Genomic DNA, 19,628 nt, shown 5'->3' with positions numbered 1-19,628 from the left:
AATTTATGCAGGTATCTCTCCATCCATCCCTCTCTTTTTCTCTCTCTATGTGTGTGTGTCACTCCTCAAGTGAGTTTGCCCAAGGATTACTCTCCACTCCACTCCACTCTCCTCTCGCCACTTGAGATCCCGACTCACCCTCGCTTTTGCTATCGGTTCACTCCCTTTGATCTTTACTTGATCTTTCACTTTTTTTAGTATTTCGTATTTCTAAATACTTTTTATACCCGATACTCAAAATGAGTATTGGGGTATATTAGATTTGTGGTGAAAATGGATGTGTGTAACGTCCAGAAGGAATCGTTTCCGACCCCATAAAGTATATATATTCTTGATCAGCATCAACAGCCGAGTCGATTGAGCCATGTCTGTCTGTCCGTCCGTCCGTCCGTCCGTCTGTCCGTCCCCTTCATCGCCTAATGCTCAAAGACTATAAGAGCTAGAGCAACGATGTTTTGGATCCAGACTTCTGTGATATGTCACTGCTAAAAAAATATTTCAAAACTTCGCCCCACCCCCTTCCGCCCCCACAAAGGACGAAAATCTGTGGCATCCACAATATTGCACATTCGAGAAAACTAAAAACGCAGAATCATAGATAACGACCAGATCTATCAGATTGCTGAATCTGGATCAGATCGGATCATTTTTGTAGCCAAAAGCAAGAAATCAATTTTCAGTGGCTACGCAGCGCCCGACGTCACGCTCAGACTGATTTTCTGTCTCTCTCGCACGCACTCTTCGTCGTGTCGTTAAATATTAGCGGCGTCTGCCGGAGGGGAGCCATACTGACTTAGTATCGGGTATAACTGTAGACTTGCGGTGTCCGCAGCAACTCACAACGTTCCCCCTCGTTGTATATTTTGTATTTTGTACCCCCATGATACGAGTGTCTCCCCATGGAAATATCATATAATAAATATTGATCGAAAATGTGACAATGATTTATTTGCCTTACACCTTCCCCACGCTCGAAATCTTATCTGGGAGATAACAATCTGGAAATTATAATATTTGACTTACGGTCTCTGAAAGTCAATAGACAATGCTATCTGCCAGAGGTTGAGGTCTTGATTAAATATTTGTTTTACCTACATGGTGGCTTGAGTAAGGTTGGAAGACACAGATGTATAGACCCCAGGATAAGGAAGTTATCTTTGCTTGGTCTTGAGATAGTTAAAAGCCTTCAGTCCTGTGGTATATTCTGTAGATTTTCTCCCTCCCCATGTTTGCAAGTAAACAAAGACCTTCCCCTACATCTTTCGTACGTCCGATGTTTATCCAATCCATTAGGATCCGCTGCCTGATTGACAATTTCAGAGTTTGTGCCACTGAGCTACTGGTTTTGGTTTTCTTCTTTTAACTTTGGTTTTTTCTCCGTTTTGGCCATGTTAATTTGTGAAATGTGTGTGTGTGTGTGTGTGTGTGTGTGTGGATGCCACAAATATTTGTGTTTGTGTTTGTTTTTCATGGACTGTTGTGAAAAGAGTGCGACGATTGGAATGGAAGAGGGCAATGGACAGTGGAGAGTGGACAGCGGCGGATATCGCGGCATGACTAAACAAATTTATTGCCTACTGCCAGCAGCGGCAACAACGTGAAGACTTCTTCAAAATGCCGCCAATGTTTCCCAACTTCCTGTGCAAAGTGTGTATCTCTATCTTTCTCTCTCTCGCTCTCGGTGTGTGTTTGCCTTACAATTGGCACAGCGCAAAATGAGGTAGGCAGAGGAGCCGCGACAAGCAATTTCATTCATGAATTTATACGTATCTCATAGATACACCAAGCGTACATGGCCTGCATCGATAGTGCGGCATTGCCTTAAATGAGAATTGAGTTTGGTTTAAATATTTGTTTCTTGGCCCGTTGGCCGGACTCTTGGGGCAAATGTCGAGGGACAGACCAAACGGATACAGTAGAGACCTAACCAAAGCGGATCTAAGCGAATTTTAGGGAACTTTTAATAGATCAGTCCAATAATCAATGAGGTGTGCAGCTGTGCGTGGTGGTGAGTTTAGCTGGGAAGCCCCGAAGGGGTAGTCCAGTTCGTTGACTGGTACGGGCCGGTCGCGTCTCTAAGAGATTCTCACCCGCCGTGGCGTATCCATGGAAAAAAAAAAAAAAAAAAAAAACACACACACACACACACACACACACACACACACCCACCCGTGTGGTGGGCGGGCAGTAGAATACCACAGCATGTCACAGCTTGTCGTATGAGGCGACTAAGAAGACACGGGGATGTTCTGCTCCCTCTAAAGAGCACTAAAGCAACTCGTAACCGCCGGCACAAGCCAGGTATCCCCCGGATAGGTCTAACACACTTGTGAAACACCTAGCTAATACGAGAAGGCGACTAAGACGGAGACCAGTAAAGTCTTAGGATAGGAACTGGACCCCCCTTTTTTTGGATTGATGACCCCAGGGCTGACGGAAGCCAGCATTCTAGCACTTTAGTACGCGGAATGAAACCCCGCCGAAATGGCTGCTAGGTTAATGCTGCTTCTGCCCCCGTCCCGTGAAAAATTGGCAAATCTCTAAGCACGCTCCTTGTTCTGCATATATTAAATTGGACGTGCAGGCTCAGTTGAGTCACTCCTGACTAGCGCGGATCCGGCTCTGAACTCCCGACCCCATAAGGGCGGGAGTCACCCCTCGCATGGCCTCCCTGCTTGCATAGACAACCATGGGATCATAACGCGACTGTACAACAGACAAGGACAACGGCTTACGAGTTGGGACCCAACAAAATGAGCAAAAGTATCACACCCATAACGACGAACGACTCAGAAGGCTTCAATAAAAGCAAAAAAATGGCGAGAACGCCAACTGGTGAGCGGACCGACGCCCCGCTGCCGGCCCTCCCTGGCCCGGAGCAGCACCAAAAAGCTCAGGGCAGCACAGCGCTGCGCGATCTAGGACGAGAGATCACGCAGCTAGTGGAGATGCTCGAGGATGGCAAGAGGCGATCCATACACCAACCCATGCGGGACTCGATCGAGAGCATAAGGGTGCTGTATGAGCTGGTTGCTATCCAGCTGCACGACGAAGGAGCTAAGGCGGTGATCAGGACCCACCAGTCCTCTCAGACGTCACCGATTTTCAGACCTCTCCCGGAGCCTAAGAGGAAACAGGCTGCAGGTGCACCAACACCCCGGACAAAGAGGACCAAGGCAGCGGTCGAGGTCCAGACCACACCAGGAGTAGCAGTTGAAAAGAACGCCCACGCTGAAAGGGAGAGAAAGGAGCCGGAGGAGACCCCATTTCTGACGGTGACCAACCGGCGCAGAAGGAAGAGGCCGCAAAAGCCGACTGGAGCGCTCGCGGACAAGACGCGACCAGACGCCATCGTCATTGCCACCAAAGGTGAAAAGACCTATGCAGAGATACTGCGCAAGGTTAGGACGGACGAAACCCTGCGTGGACTCGGTGATGCGGTCGCCAGGATCAGGAGGACCCAAAAAGGAGAGCTACTTCTACAGCTCAACAAGTCGGGAGAGGAGACGGAGATGTTTAAAAGCCTGGTAGCCAATACGCTGAAGGAGCACGCAGAAGTCCGTAGCCTGTCGCACCGGGTGACCGTAGAGTGCAAGGACCTGGACGAAATAACCACCACGGAGGATATATGCGAGGCTCTGAGAAGCCAGGTGGAATTGGCGGAGCTGTCTGCGGATGACATCCAGCTGAGAAAGGCATACGGCGGAACCCAGACGGCCACAATCAGGCTGCCAGCGGAGAGCGCTCAAAAGGCTCTGAAAATAGGAGTCCTAAAAGTAGGCTGGGTAAGATGCAGACTGCGTGAGCGAATCAGCGTCACCAAATGCTTCAGATGTCTCGAGTTTGGGCATATGGCACGACAGTGCAGTAGCAAAGTAGATAGGTCCAAGCTGTGTAGAAGATGTGGAAAGGAGAACCACCTGGCAAAGGACTGTAGCCTGGAACCACAGTGCATGCTCTGCAAGGGAACGAGCGCAGACTGGAAGCACGTGGCCGGCAGCGGTAGATGCCCCCAGTTTAGGAACGCCCTGACTAAAAGATCAGCATGAGGTGTACTCAGCTGAACTTAAACCATTGCGAAGCTGCTCAGTCTCTCCTGAGACAAGCAGTCAGGGAGAGGAAGACCGAAGTCGTGCTCATCTGCGAGCCATTCAGGGCGATACCAGGAAGCGGTTGGACCAGCAGCAGTTGCGGCAAGGCGGCCATCTGGGCCGTACAAATCCACCCCCAGGAGATATGCGCAGCCAACGAAGGATTTGTTAGAGCGAGGCTTAGAGAGGTAACCTTCTATAGCTGCTATGCCCCGCCGAGCTGGGACCTAGCGCGCTTCCAAAGTATGCTAGCGCATATAGCGGAAGACGCGCGCGGAAGAGCCCCCGTAGTAATAGCGGGAGACTTTAATGCGTGGTCCGTAGAGTGGGGCAGTAAGGAAACCAACGCCAGAGGCACGTGTCTGCTCGAGGAATTTGCGTCCTTGGACGTAATACTCGCAAACGATGGCAGGAAGCTAACCTACTTCAAGGCGGGTCGAGGGTCCATTATCGACCTAACCTTCATGAGCGTCTCACTCCATAGGGGAGCTACGTGGAGAGTAAGCGAGGAGTTTACGTTCAGCGACCACCAGGCGATCCACTTCGAATGCGGAGCAGCAACGAAAAGACAGCTAGCCAAAATTACCGGACCTAAATGGAAGGGCGACCACCTGGATGTGGAAACCTTCACGGAATATCTGCGCAACGCCAGCTGGAGCCCTGCGCGAGAAACGGCAGAGGGCCTGGCTCAGAAACTGGCGAAGCTCATGGAGGAGGTATGTGATGTGGCAATGCCAAGAAGGAAGCCTTGCAAAAGAGGAGCGCCCTGCTACTGGTGGAATGCGGAGGTTAACCAGCTAAGGAAAGCCTGCCTACGAGCAAGACGGTGCTACCAGAGAGCACGAGGTCGGCCTGAGTTCGAAACCAGGGGAGAGGAACTCCGATCAGCGAAAAGAGCCCTTAAACGTGCCATAAAGAAGAGCAAGTCAGCCTGCTTCAGGCAGATATGCGAGGAGGCGGACGTCAACCCTTGGGGGACGGCATATAAGGTCGTCACCAAGAGGATAAGGAGCCAGTCAACACCGGAAGTGACCTGCCCGATCCTGCTTCGTAGCATCGTGGAGGCCCTATTCCCACAGCACCCGTATAGGGAGGAAAGCGTCTCGAGCCAAGACTCCGAGCTGTGGCAACAGATTTCTGTTGAGGAGGTGATAGCGGCTACCAGGAGAATTGGGGAAAAAAGGCACCAGGACCGGACGGTATCCCAAACAAGGCATTGAAGCTTGGAGCAACCACCAGACCAGAAGTATTTGTTGACACGTTCAACAAATGCCTACGGGAAGGAGTGTTTCCAGAGCAGTGGAAAGTGCAGCGGCTAATACTTCTACCCAAAGGAAATAAGTCCCCGGAGGAACCATCAGGATACCGCCCAATATGTTTGCTGGATACGGTCGGCAAAACCCTGGAGAGAATCGTCTACAACCGACTGCAAGTTGTGATCCAGGAGAAGGAGGCCCTTTCGGAGTCCCAGTACGGATTCCGGAAGGCCAAATCAACGGTCGACGCCATCAAGGCAGTCACCGACATTGCATCCAGAGCGATCGAGGGAATAAGATGGAGATTTGGCACAAAGGAGTACTGCGCGGTGGTGACCCTGGATATCCGTAACGCGTTTAACTCAGCGAACTGGTCTCGGATAAACGAGGCGCTCGGGAGAATTGGAGTTCCCACCTACCTGCTTCGGATAATAGCCAGCTACCTGTCGGGTAGGGTACTGAGGTACGAGACGGAGGAGGGACCAAAGCTCTACAGGGTGACAGCCGGAGTTCCACAGGGATCAGTCTTAGGACCTCTACTGTGGAACATAATGTACGACGACGTCCTGAGACTCCAGCTCCCGCAGGGATGCACGCTTGTCGGTTTCGCTGACGATCTCGCCCTGGTCGTGGTAGCCAAAGAGCTCCGAGATGTCGAGGCGACGGCCAACGAGGCAATCCGGATCGTATCCAACTGGATGGAAAACGCGGGATTGGACCTGGCTGGCCACAAAACGGAGGCTGTACTCATCACGAGTCGGAAGAAGGTGGAGTACGCGACGTTTCGCGTGGGTAATGCGACTATTAAGTCGCAGGAGTCAATCCGGTACCTAGGCGTGATGCTGGATAACCGATTGAACTACCGGGCCCACATCGAGTACGTGAGTCAAAAAGCCTCCCGGATGCAGGCAGCACTCGCAAGGATGCTCCCCAATATTGGTGGACCCAAGGCAGGTCGTCGCATACTCCTGGCGAGAGTAGTGGCCTCGATCCTACTGTACGCTGCGCCGGTGTGGTCTTCAACCCTATCCGGCAACATGAGTCTAAGAAGAAAGATGTCAGTGCCATATCGGCTCTGCGCTCTTCGAGTAGTGTCTGGATATAGGACGGTGTCGGATAACGCAGCCCTGGTCCTCGCGGCCATGATACCGGTGGATATACTAGCGCTCGAGATGACGCATGTATATGAAGCGCGCGCAGGGATGCGAACTAATGCATCGCTAGAGACCATCCGTGCGTCGGAAAGGCGGGCGTCGATAGAAAAATGGCAGGCAAGATGGGACACGGCCACAAATGGACGGTGGACCCATAGACTAATCCCGGACATTGAGTCATGGATAGGGCGGAGAAGCGGAGAGATGAACTACCACCTCACCCAATTCCTGACGGGTCACGGAGGATACAGGAAGTATCTACATAGGTTCAAACACGAGGATACTCCCGAGTGTCCTGAGTGTTCGAATGAGAGCGAGGATCCGGAGCATGTGATCTACCACTGCACGAGGTACCGCTCAAGTGCAGAGTATTTCCCACGACCAGAGGAGCTAATGGCGTTCATGACGGAGTCCGACGAGAACTGGCAGCGCGTTAGCAACACCCTAATAGCCATCCAGAGCGATCTGAGAAGATGCGAAAGGAGCGACGCGTAGAGGAGAGTGCCTAACGTAGGCAACCCATCCCCGCGAAGTAATACTTTGCGGTGATCCCGCGGGGAATGAGGTGTGCAGCTGTGCGTGGTGGTGAGTTTAGCTGGGAAGCCCCGAAGGGGTAGTCCAGTTCGTTGACTGGTACGGGCCGGTCGCGTCTCTTAGAGATTCTCACCCGCCGTGGCGTATCAATGGAAAAAAAAAAAAAACACACACACACACACACACCCGTGTGGTCAGCATGTCACAGCTTGTCGTATGAGGCGACTAAGAAGACACGGGGATGTTCTGCTCCCTCTAAAGAGCACTAAAGCAACTCGTAACCGCCGGCACAAGCCAGGTATCCCCCGGATAGGTCTAACACACTTGTGAAACACCTAGCTAATACGAGAAGGCGACTAAGACGGAGACCAGTAAAGTCTTAGGATAGGAACTGGACCCCCCTTTTTTTTGGATTGATGACCCCAGGGCTGACGGAAGCCAGCATTCTAGCACTTTAGTACGCGGAATGAAACCCCGCCGAAATGGCTGCTAGGTTAATGCTGCTTCTGCCCCCGTCCCGTGAAAAATTGGCAAATCTCTAAGCACGCTCCTTGTTCCGTAGCCATTAAATTGGACGTACAGGCTCAGTTGAGTCACTCCTGACTAGCGCGGATCCGGCTCTGAACTCCCGACCCCATAAGGGCGGGAGTCAACCCTCGCATGGCCTCCCTGCTTGCATAGACAACCATGGGATCATAACGCGACTGTACAACAGACAAGGACAACGGCTTACGAGTTGGGACCCAACAAAATGAGCAAAAGTATCACACCCATAACGACGAACGACTCAGAAGGCTTCAATAAAAGCAAAAAAATGGCGAGAACGCCAACTGGTGAGCGGCCCGACGCCCCGCTGCCGGCCCTCCCTGGCCCGGAGCAGCACCAAAAAGCTCAGGGCAGCACAGCGCTGCGCGATCTAGGACGAGAGATCACGCAGCTAGTGGAGATGCTCGATGATGGCAAGAGGCGATCCATACACCAACCCATGCGGGACTCGATCGAGAGCATAAGGGTGCTGTATGAGCTGGTTGCTATCCAGCTGCACGACGAAGGAGCTAAGGCGGTGATCAGGACCCACCAGTCCTCTCAGACGTCACCGATTTTCAGACCTCTCCCGGAGCCTAAGAGGAAACAGGCTGCAGGTGCACCAACACCCCGGACAAAGAGGACCGAGGCAGCGGTCGAGGTCCAGACCACACCAGGAGTAGCAGTTGAAAAGAACGCCCACGCTGAAAGGGAGAGAAAGGAGCCGGAGGAGACCCCATTTCTGACGGTGACCAACCGGCGCAGAAGGAAGAGGCCGCAAAAGCCGACTGGAGCGCTCGCGGACAAGACGCGACCAGACGCCATCGTCATTGCCACCAAAGGTGAAAAGACCTATGCAGAGATACTGCGCAAGGTTAGGACGGACGAAACCCTGCGTGGACTCGGTGATGCGGTCGCCAGGATCAGGAGGACCCAAAAAGGAGAGCTACTTCTACAGCTCAACAAGTCGGGAGAGGAGACGGAGATGTTTAAAAGCCTGGTAGCCAATACGCTGAAGGAGCACGCAGAAGTCCGTAGAAGACCTGGACGAAATAACCACCACGGAAGCCAGGTGGAATTGGCGGAGCTGTCTGCGGATGACATCCAGCTGAGAAAGGCATACGGCGGAACCCAGACGGCCACAATCAGGCTGCCAGCGGAGAGCGCTCAAAAGGCTCTGAAAGTAGGAGTCCTAAAAGTAGGCTGGGTAAGATGCAGACTGCGTGAGCGAATCAGCGTCACCAAATGCTTCAGATGTCTCGAGTTTGGGCATATGGCACGACAGTGCAGTAGCAAAGTAGATAGGTCCAAGCTGTGTAGAAGATGTGGAAAGGAGAACCACCTGGCAAAGGACTGTAGCCTGGAACCACAGTGCATGCTCTGCAAGGGAACGAGCGCAGACTGGAAGCACGTGGCCGGCAGCGGTAGATGCCCCCAGTTTAGGAACGCCCTGACTAAAAGATCAGCATGAGGTGTACTCAGCTGAACTTAAACCATTGCGAAGCTGCTCAGTCTCTCCTGAGACAAGCAGTCAGGGAGAGGAAGACCGAAGTCGTGCTCATCTGCGAGCCATTCAGGGCGATACCAGGAAGCGGTTGGACCAGCAGCAGTTGCGGCAAGGCGGCCATCTGGGCCGTACAAATCCACCCCCAGGAGATATGCGCAGCCAACGAAGGATTTGTTAGAGCGAGGCTTAGAGAGGTAACCTTCTATAGCTGCTATGCCCCGCCGAGCTGGGACCTAGCGCGCTTCCAAAGTATGCTAGCGCATATAGCGGAAGACGCGCGCGGAAGAGCCCCCGTAGTAATAGCGGGAGACTTTAATGCGTGGTCCGTAGAGTGGGGCAGTAAGGAAACCAACGCCAAAGGCACGTGTCTGCTCGAGGAATTTGCGTCCTTGGACGTAATACTCGCAAACGATGGCAGGAAGCTAACCTACTTCAAGGCGGGTCGAGGGTCCATTATCGACCTAACCTTCATGAGCGTCTCACTCCATAGGGGAGCTACGTGGAGAGTAAGCGAGGAGTTTACGTTCAGCGACCACCAGGCGATCCACTTCGAATGCGGAGCAGCAACGAAAAGACAGCTAGCCAAAATTACCGGACCTAAATGGAAGGGCGACCACCTGGATGTGGAAACCTTCACGGAATATCTGCGCAACGCCAGCTGGAGCCCTGCGCGAGAAACGGCAGAGGGCCTGGCTCAGAAACTGGCGAAGCTCATGGAGGAGGTATGTGATGTGGCAATGCCAAGAAGGAAGCCTTGCAAAAGAGGAGCGCCCTGCTACTGGTGGAATGCGGAGGTTAACCAGCTAAGGAAAGCCTGCCTACGAGCAAGACGGTGCTACCAGAGAGCACGAGGTCGGCCTGAGTTCGAAACCAGGGGAGAGGAACTCCGATCAGCGAAAAGAGCCCTTAAACGTGCCATAAAGAAGAGCAAGTCAGCCTGCTTCAGGCAGATATGCGAGGAGGCGGAAGTCAACCCTTGGGGGACGGCATATAAGGTCGTCACCAAGAGGATAAGGAGCCAGTCAACACCGGAAGTGACCTGCCCGATCCTGCTTCGTAGCATCGTGGAGGCCCTATTCCCACAGCACCCGTATAGGGAGGAAAGCGTCTCGAGCCAAGACTCCGAGCTGTGGCAACAGATTTCTGTTGAGGAGGTGATAGCGGCTACCAGGAGAATTGGGGATAAAAAGGCACCAGGACCGGACGGTATCCCAAACAAGGCATTGAAGCTTGGAGCAACCACCAGACCAGAAGTATTTGTTGACACGTTCAACAAATGCCTACGGGAAGGAGTGTTTCCAGAGCAGTGGAAAGTGCAGCGGCTAATACTTCTACCCAAAGGAAATAAGTCCCCGGAGGAACCATCAGGATACCGCCCAATATGTTTGCTGGATACGGTCGGCAAAACCCTGGAGAGAATCGTCTACAACCGACTGCAAGTTGTGATCCAGGAGGAGGCCTTATCGGAGTCCCAGTACGGATTCCGGAAGGCCAAATCAACGGTCGACGCCATCAAGGCAGTCACCGACATTGCATCCAGAGCGATCGAGGGAATAAGATGGAGATTTGGCACAAAGGAGTACTGCGCGGTGGTGACCCTGGATATCCGTAACGCGTTTAACTCAGCGAACTGGTCTCGGATAAACGAGGCGCTCGGGAGAATTGGAGTTCCCACCTACCTGCTTCGGATAATAGCCAGCTACCTGTCGGGTAGGGTACTGAGGTACGAGACGGAGGAGGGACCAAAGCTCTACAGGGTGACAGCCGGAGTTCCACAGGGATCAGTCTTAGGACCTCTACTGTGGAACATAATGTACGACGACGTCCTGAGACTCCAGCTCCCGCAGGGATGCACGCTTGTCGGTTTCGCTGACGATCTCGCCCTGGTCGTGGTAGCCAAAGAGCTCCGAGATGTCGAGGCGACGGCCAACGAGGCAATCCGGATCGTGATGCGTGATGCTGGATAACCGATTGAACTACCGGGCCCACATCGAGTACGTGAGTCAAAAAGCCTCCCGGATGCAGGCAGCACTCGCAAGGATGCTCCCCAATATTGGTGGACCCAAGGCAGGTCGTCGCATACTCCTGGCGAGAGTAGTGGCCTCGATCCTACTGTACGCTGCGCCGGTGTGGTCTTCAACCCTATCCGGCAACATGAGTCTAAGAAGAAAGATGTCAGTGCCATATCGGCTCTGCGCTTTTCGAGTAGTGTCTGGATATAGGACGGTGTCGGATAACGCAGCCCTGGTCCTCGCGGCCATGATACCGGTGGATATACTAGCGCTCGAGATGACGCATGTATATGAAGCGCGCGCAGGGATGCGAACTAATGCATCGCTAGAGACCATCCGTGCGTCGGAAAGGCGGGCGTCGATAGAAAAATGGCAGTCAAGATGGGACACGGCCACAAATGGACGGTGGACCCATAGACTAATCCCGGACATTGAGTCATGGATAGGGCGGAGAAGCGGAGAGATGAACTACCACCTCACCCAATTCCTGACGGGTCACGGAGGATACAGGAAGTATCTACATAGGTTCAAACACGAGGATACTCCCGAGTGTCCTGAGTGTTCGAATGAGAGCGAGGATCCGGAGCATGTGATCTACCACTGCACGAGGTACCGCTCACGTGCAGAGTATTTCCTACGACCAGAGGAGCTAATGGCGTTCATGACGGAGTCCGACGAGAACTGGCAGCGCGTTAGCAACACCCTAATAGCCATCCAGAGCGATCTGAGAAGATGCGAAAGGGAGCGACGCGTAGAGGAGAGTGCCTAACGTAGGCAACCCATCCCCGCGAAGTAATACTTTGCGGTGATCCCGCGGGGAATGAGGTGTGCAGCTGTGCGTGGTGGTGAGTTTAGCTGGGAAGCCCCGAAGGGGTAGTCCAGTTCGTTGACTGGTACGGGCCGGTCGCGTATCTTAGAGATTCTTACCCGCCGTGGCGTATCCATGGAAAAAAAAAAAAAAAAACACCCGTGTGGTGAGCGGGCAGTAGAATACCACCACAGCATGTCACAGCTTGTCGTATGAGGCGACTAAGAAGACACGGGGATGTTCTGCTCCCTCTAAAGAGCACTAAAGCAACTCGTAACCGCCGGCACAAGCCAGGTATCCCCCGGATAGGTCTAACACACTTGTGAAACACCTAGCTAATACGAGAAGGCGACTAAGACGGAGACCAGTAAAGTCTTAGGATAGGAACTGGACCCCCCTTTTTTTTGGATTGATGACCCCAGGGCTGACGGAAGCCAGCATTCTAGCACTTTAGTACGCGGAATGAAACCCCGCCGAAATGGCTGCTAGGTTAATGCTGCTTCTGCCCCGTCCCGTGAAAAATTGGCAAATCTCTAAGCACGCTCCTTGTTCCGTAGCCATTAAATTGGACGTACAGGCTCAGTTGAGTCACTCCTGACTAGCGCGGATCCGGCTCTGAACTCCCGACCCCATAAGGGCGGGAGTCAACCCTCGCATGGCCTCCCTGCTTGCATAGACAACCATGGGATCATAACGCGACTGTACAACAGACAAGGACAACGGCTTACGAGTTGGGACCCAACAAAATGAGTAAAAGTATCACACCCATAACGACGAACGACTCAGAAGGCTTCAATAAAAGCAAAAAAATGGCGAGAACGCCAACTGGTGAGCGGACCGACGCCCCGCTGCCGGCCCTCCCTGGCCCGGAGCAGCACCAAAAAGCTCAGGGCAGCACAGCGCTGCGCGATCTAGGACGAGAGATCACGCAGCTAGTGGAGATGCTCGAGGATGGCAAGAGGCGATCCATACACCAACCCATGCGGGACTCGATCGAGAGCATAAGGGTGCTGTATGAGCTGGTTGCTATCCAGCTGCACGACGAAGGAGCTAAGGCGGTGATCAGGACCCACCAGTCCTCTCAGACGTCACCGATTTTCAGACCTCTCCCGGAGCCTAAGAGGAAACAGGCTGCAGGTGCACCAACACCCCGGACAAAGAAGACCAAGGCAGCGGTCGAGGTCCAGACCACACCAGGAGTAGCAGTTGAAAAGGACGCCCACGCTGAAAGGGAGAGAAAGGAGCCGGAGGAGACCCCATTTCTGACGGTGACCAACCGGCGCAGAAGGAAGAGGCCGCAAAAGCCGACTGGAGCGCTCGCGGACAAGACGCGACCAGACGCCATCGTCATTGCCACCAAAGGTGAAAAGACCTATGCAGAGATACTGCGCAACGTTAGGACGGACGAAACGCTGCGTGGACTCGGTGATGCGGTCGCCGGGATCAGGAGGACCCAAAAAGGAGAGCTACTTCTACAGCTCAACAAGTCGGGAGAGGAGACGAAGATGTTTAAAAGCCTGGTAGCCAATACGCTGAAGGAGCACGCAGAAGTCCGTAGCCTGTCGCACCGGGTGACCGTAGAGTGCAAGGACCTGGACGAAATAACCACCACGGAGGATATATGCGAGGCTCTGAGAAGCCAGGGGGAATTGGCGGAGCTGTCTGCGGATGACATCCAGCTGAGAAAGGCATACGGCGGAACCCAGACGGCCACAATCAGGCTGCCAGCGGAGAGCGCTCAAAAGGCTCTGAAAATAGGAGTCCTAAAAGTAGGCTGGGTAAGATGCAGACTGCGTGAGCGAATCAGCGTCACCAAATGCTTCAGATGTCTCGAGTTTGGGCATATGGCACGACAGTGCAGTAGCAAAGTAGATAGGTCCAAGCTGTGTAGAAGATGTGGAAAGGATTGCCACCTGGCAAAGGACTGTAGCCTGGAACCACAGGGCATGCTCTGCAAGGGAACGAGCGCAGACTGGAAGCACGTGGCCGGCAGCGGTAGATGCCCCCAGTTTAGGAACGCCCTGACTAAAAGATCAGCATGAGGTGTACTCAGCTGAACTTAAACCATTGCGAAGCTGCTCAGTCTCTCCTGAGACAAGCAGTCAGGGAGAGGAAGACCGAAGTCGTTCTCATCTGGGAGCCATTCAGGGCGATACCAGGAAGCGGTTGGCCCAGCAGCAGTTGCGGCAAGGCGGCCATCTGGGCCGTACAAATCCACCCCCAGGAGATATGCGCAGCCAACGAAGGATTTGTTAGAGCGAGGCTTAGAGAGGTAACCTTCTATAGCTGCTGTGCCCCGCCGAGCTGGGACCTAGCGCGCTTCCAAAGTATGCTAGCGCATATAGCGGAAGACGCGCGCGGAAGAGCCCCCGTAATAATAGCGGGAGACTTTAATGCGTGGTCCGTAGAGTGGGGCAGTAAGGAAACCAACGCCAGAGGCACGTGTCTGCTCGAGGAATTTGCTTCCTTGGACGTAATACTCGCAAACGATGGCAGGAAGCTAACCTACTTCAAGGCGGGTCGAGGGTCCATTATCGACCGTTAGGTCGTTCATGAGCGTCTCACTCCATAGGGGAGCTACGTGGAGAGTAAGCGAGGAGTTTACGTTCGGCGACCACCAGGCGATCCACTTCGAATGCGGAGCAGCAACGAAAAGACAGCTAGCCAAAATTACCGGACCTAAATGGAAGGGCGACCACCTGGATGTGGAAACCTTCACGGAATATCTGCGCAACGCCAGCTGGAGCCCTGCGCGAGAAACGGCAGAGGGCCTGGCTCAGAAACTGGCGAAGCTCATGGAGGAGGTATGTGATGTGGCAATGCCAAGAAGGAAGCCTTGCAAAAGAGGAGCGCCCTGCTACTGGTGGAATGCGGAGGTTAACCAGCTAAGGAAAGCCTGCCTACGAGCAAGACGGTGCTACCAGAGAGCACGAGGTCGGCCTGAGTTCGAAACCAGGGGGGAGGAACTCCGATCAGCGAAAAGAGCCTTTAAACGTGCCATAAAGGAGAGCAAGTCAGACTGCTTCAGGCAGATATGCGAGGAGGCGGACGTCAACCCTTGGGGGACGGCATATAAGGTCGTCACCAAGAGGATAAGGAGCCAGTCAACACCGGAAGTGACCTGCCCGATCCTGCTTCGTAGCATCGTGGAGGCCCTATTCCCACAGCACCCGTATAGGGAGGATAGCGTCTCGAGCCAAGACTCCGAGCTGTGGCAACAGATTTCTGTTGAGGAGGTGATAGCGGCTACCAGGAGAATTGGGGATAAAAAGGCACCAGGACCGGACGGTATCCCAAACAAGGCATTGAAGCTTGGAGCAACCACCAGACCAGAAGTATTTGTTGACACGTTCAACAAATGCCTACGGGAAGGAGTGTTTCCAGAGCAGTGGAAAGTGCAGCGGCTAATACTTCTACCCAAAGGAAATAAGTCCCCGGAGGAACCATCAGGATACCGCCCAATATGTTTGCTGGATACGGTCGGCAAAACCCTGGAGAGAATCGTCTACAACCGACTGCAAGTTGTGATCCAGGAGAAGGAGGCCTTATCGGAGTCCCAGTACGGATTCCGGATGGCCAAATCAACGGTCGACGCCATCAAGACAGTCACCGACATTGCATCCAGAGCGATCGAGGGAATAAGATGGAGATTCGGCACAAAGGAGTACTGCGCGGTGGTGACCCTGGATATCCGTAACGCGTTTAACTCAGCGAACTGGTCTCGGATAAACGAGGCGCTCGGGAGAATTGGAGTTCCCATTTACCTGCTTCGGATAATAGCCAGCTACCTGTCGGGTAGGGTACTGAGGTACGAGACGGAGGAGGGACCAAAGCTCTACAGGGCGACAGCCGGAGTTCCACAGGGATCAGTCTTAGGACCTCTACTGTGGAACATAATGTACGACGACGTCCTGAGACTCCAGCTCCCGCAGGGATGCACGCTTGTCGGTTTCGCTGACGATCTCGCCCTGGTCGTGGTAGCCAAAGAGCTCCGAGATGTCGAGGCGACGGCCAACGAGGCAATCCGGATCGTATCCAACTGGATGGAAAACGCGGGATTGGACCTGGCTGGCCACAAAACGGAGGCTGTACTCATCACGAGTCGGAAGAAGGTGGAGTACGCGACGTTTCGCGTGGGTAATGCGACTATCAAGTCGCAGGAGTCAATCCGGTACCTAGGCGTGATGCTGGATAACCGATTGAACTACCGGGCCCACATCGAGTACGTGAGTCAAAAAGCCTCCCGGATGCAGGCAGCACTCGCAAGGATGCTCCCGAATATTGGTGGACCCAAGGCAGGTCGACGCTTACTCCTGGCGAGAGTAGTGGCCTCGATTCTACTGTACGCTGCGCCGGTGTGGTCTTCAACCCTATCCGGCAACATGAGTCTAAGAAGAAAGATGTCAGTGCCATATCGGCTCTGCGCTCTTCGAGTAGTGTCTGGATATAGGACGGTGTCGGCGTCCTGCGGCGCGCGCAGGGATGCGAACTAATGCATCGCTAGAGACCATCCGTGCGTCGGAAAGGCGGGCGTCGATAGAAAAATGGCAGGCAAGATGGGACACGGCCACAAATGGACGGTGGACCCATGGACTAATCCCGGACATTGAGTCATGGATAGGGCGGAGAAGCGGAGAGATGAACTACCACCTCACCCAATTCCTGACGGGTCACGGATGATACAGGAAGTATCTACATAGGTTCAAACACGAGGATACTCCCGAGTGTCCTGAGTGTTCGAATGAGAGCGAGGATCCGGAGCATGTGATCTACCACTGCACGAGGTACCGCTCAAGTGCAGAGTATTTCCCACGACCAGAGGAGCTAATGGCGTTCATGACGGAGTCCGACGAGAACTGGCAGCGCGTTAGCAACACCCTAATAGCCATCCAGAGCGATCTGAGAAGATGCGAAAGGGAGCGACGCGTAGAGGAGAGTGCCTAACGTAGGCAACCCATCCCCGCGAAGTAATACTTTGCGGTGATCCCGCGGGGAATGAGGTGTGCAGCTGTGCGTGGTGGTGAGTTTAGCTGGGAAGCCCCGAGGGGGTAGTCCAGTTCGTTGACTGGTACGGGCCGGTCGCGTCTCTTAGAGATTCTCACCCGCCGTGGCGTATCCATGGAAAAAAAAAAAAAAAAAAACACACACACCACACACACACACATTTAAACAAACAGCATTGTTGTTTATGATTATACCCTTGCGGTAGGTATCCCTACTTCGAGCAGATGTTTGCAACGCAGAGAATGAATCAGTACGAAAAGTATATAGTAAATGCGAGTATGAATATTTTCTAGATCGGATCACTGTCGTTATTTTATGGCTGCTAATCGCTCCGAAAGGGTATCAAGGGCTTTGGCACACCCAGCTAAAACTCCTTTCTTGTTTTCATGTTGCGGCTTCCAAAGCTTTTTGCCTTTTTGGAAGGCTGCCGCTGCTGCTGCAAATGTTGCTATTGCTTTCCCTTGTGTCTCCTGCTGCCACACGGACCTGGTCGTTGCTGTTTTTGGCGCTAGCTGCAGTTGCAGTTTCTGTTTCTTTACTTCTTTTGCGGTCAGACCCCACTCTGCTGCACAGTAGCGCCAAAGTAATGAAGTTGTCTGTGGATATGTCTGTCCGTCCGAATCCAGATCTTGAGCCCTGCTGTGTCTGGCAGCCCAGAGAGTGGAAATAGTCATTTTGGGTCTGACATGAGTGGATTTCTGTGTGTCAAAAGGATTGGCTTTGTAATGCCTGCTAACAGATACCAGATTTAATGGCGTAGAAAAGTCTTTTTATAGAACTAAATCCGCCACGCTCTTTAGCCATAAAAAATACATTTGCATATAAGCCGATTGCCAGCATATTTCGCATAGATTTTGGCTGATCACTATAATTAATAGGCTGACTTGTCTGGGGAACAGCTCAATTAACCAGAGGGCGAGCAAACCTCATCAAAAGAAAACGAAACAAGGCGAAATGAAACGAAAACGAAAAATATTGCGAGAGATATTGGCAATAAAATTTATTGGGGACTGTCTCCACGGCTTAATGGCCGCATTAAGCAAAAGTTACACGGCGAATGGGTCTGTTTTTCTCTGTTTATGCTTGATTTTGACCACTTACCTTATCAATTTGATCGAGCGCCACTTGGGCATCCACCCAGCTGGTCCGTATGTACAGATCCGAGAATAATTTCTCATCGACCACGTCGCCGTGGGTGTCCGGTACGCGGGGTAGGCTGTCCCTGTCCATGGCTGCCGTATCTTTAGCTGTTTTAGCGCTAGCACGGGCGGTGGAGTGCTGCCAATCTCTCTCGCTTTCGATATACAGTGCCTGCTGTCTGTCTGCGACCTGAGGTGTAGACAGATACAGTGCGTGCTGTGGAATTGTCTTCGCTTCTTTATTTGATTAGTTTTCCTTGTGTTTTGGTAATTTGTTCGGCTGCATTTTGGCCAGCACTCTGCATTCCCTCTAAAACAGAATGGTTCTCTCTCTCTCGGGCTGTGTATCTCTGGCCTCTCTTTTGTGTTGTTTGGTTTTGTTGTGATTGCTGGCTTCGTTGCCCGAATCTTTTTTCGACTCAGATTTTGGTTAGACCGAATATCGGGTATATTTTCTTCACTCACGGCCGGACATTTGGGCACAATTTGTTGGGAAATTCGGTGAATTTTTCACACATCATTTACACATGGAAAAGCAAGCGCGAACGCGACACACGGACGCCTCACGTTTTTCTTTGCAGCTCGTTTTCTTTGCTTCGCTCCCTCTCTATATTTCTCTTCTCTGCTTTGCTCTTCATATACACTTACACACATATACACTTTGCGCACGTAACCCGACGACGGTTTCGATTCGTTTTGGATTTTTGTTGCTGTGGCATTTAATTCATGGATTCGTTTCGTTTTTCGTTAATTTTGAACATTTCCTCTTCTGAGCTGATGTGATACTCTGATCTATCTTTTGCTGTTGCTGGTATATACCACACACTGGAGGAGAGGTCTGCTCTGCACACACAACCGTTTCGTTTGGGGATCGCGAGCGTTTTGAGAGCGTATCTCTCAGATGCGGCACGCCAGTAGGCAGGCAGGCCAACAACTTTATTATTCGAGCGAGACAGTGCTCTCGCTCTCTTTTTCTCTCTGCCTCTCTGGAACTGTCTGCGGCCATTTTGGTTCGGACACGGTATATTTATCATCAGGGTAGGACAGCTCAGAAAGCGGCTTTGCTGTGCCTGGCACACAACTTAGGCTCCTGGAAGAGCGCCATGGCAGGCCATACCCCTCTATTGTTTTACCACGGGTCTGAGAATTCTTACTGCGAGGGTAGATCAAGAGGTTTTTGTTCGTCTTGAGGAATATCGAATAGTATTAAACGATATTCATGATATCGGCTGAAAGTCTATCGTAAACTGTTTTATTAGTTACATTTTAAGATAAATCCTGATTAAAATTAAATTTTAAAATGGCAAAGAAGCATGTTATTGCGTTACTATGATCTGCCTGTTCAGAGAGAGAGAACTCGGTATAGTTTTAATATTGCTTGCAGTCGGTCATGGCCATATCTACTCGGATATTCATGCTAATCATGAATATATGCACCCACTGATAAAACCGAGCAGAGGCAAAGCTGAGAGGCAGGGCGCCTGCTCGCTAACTACTATTGTTGGGGGTTTTTGTTGTTGCCACGACCACCCAAAAGGCTTTTTGATTGTTGTTGTAGCAGACCACCCAAAAATATATTTGCTGCCGGTGTTGTTGTT

At 52.4% G+C, this 19,628-nt stretch overlaps 1 pseudogene; it reads right to left on the bottom strand.

Moving 5' to 3' along the window:
* The window catches only part of LOC117192411, a 39,457-nt pseudogene extending 20,525 nt beyond the window's left edge, over window positions 1-18,932 (bottom strand).
* Between the last annotated feature and the right edge of the window lie 696 nt (window positions 18,933-19,628).

This window comes from Drosophila miranda, assembly GCF_003369915.1.
Source record: "Drosophila miranda strain MSH22 chromosome Y unlocalized genomic scaffold, D.miranda_PacBio2.1 Contig_Y2_pilon, whole genome shotgun sequence".
Lineage (NCBI taxonomy): Eukaryota > Metazoa > Arthropoda > Insecta > Diptera > Drosophilidae > Drosophila > Drosophila miranda.
The sequence above is the reverse complement of the archived record's forward strand: the minus strand, read 5'-3'. Positions and strand labels throughout refer to the sequence as shown.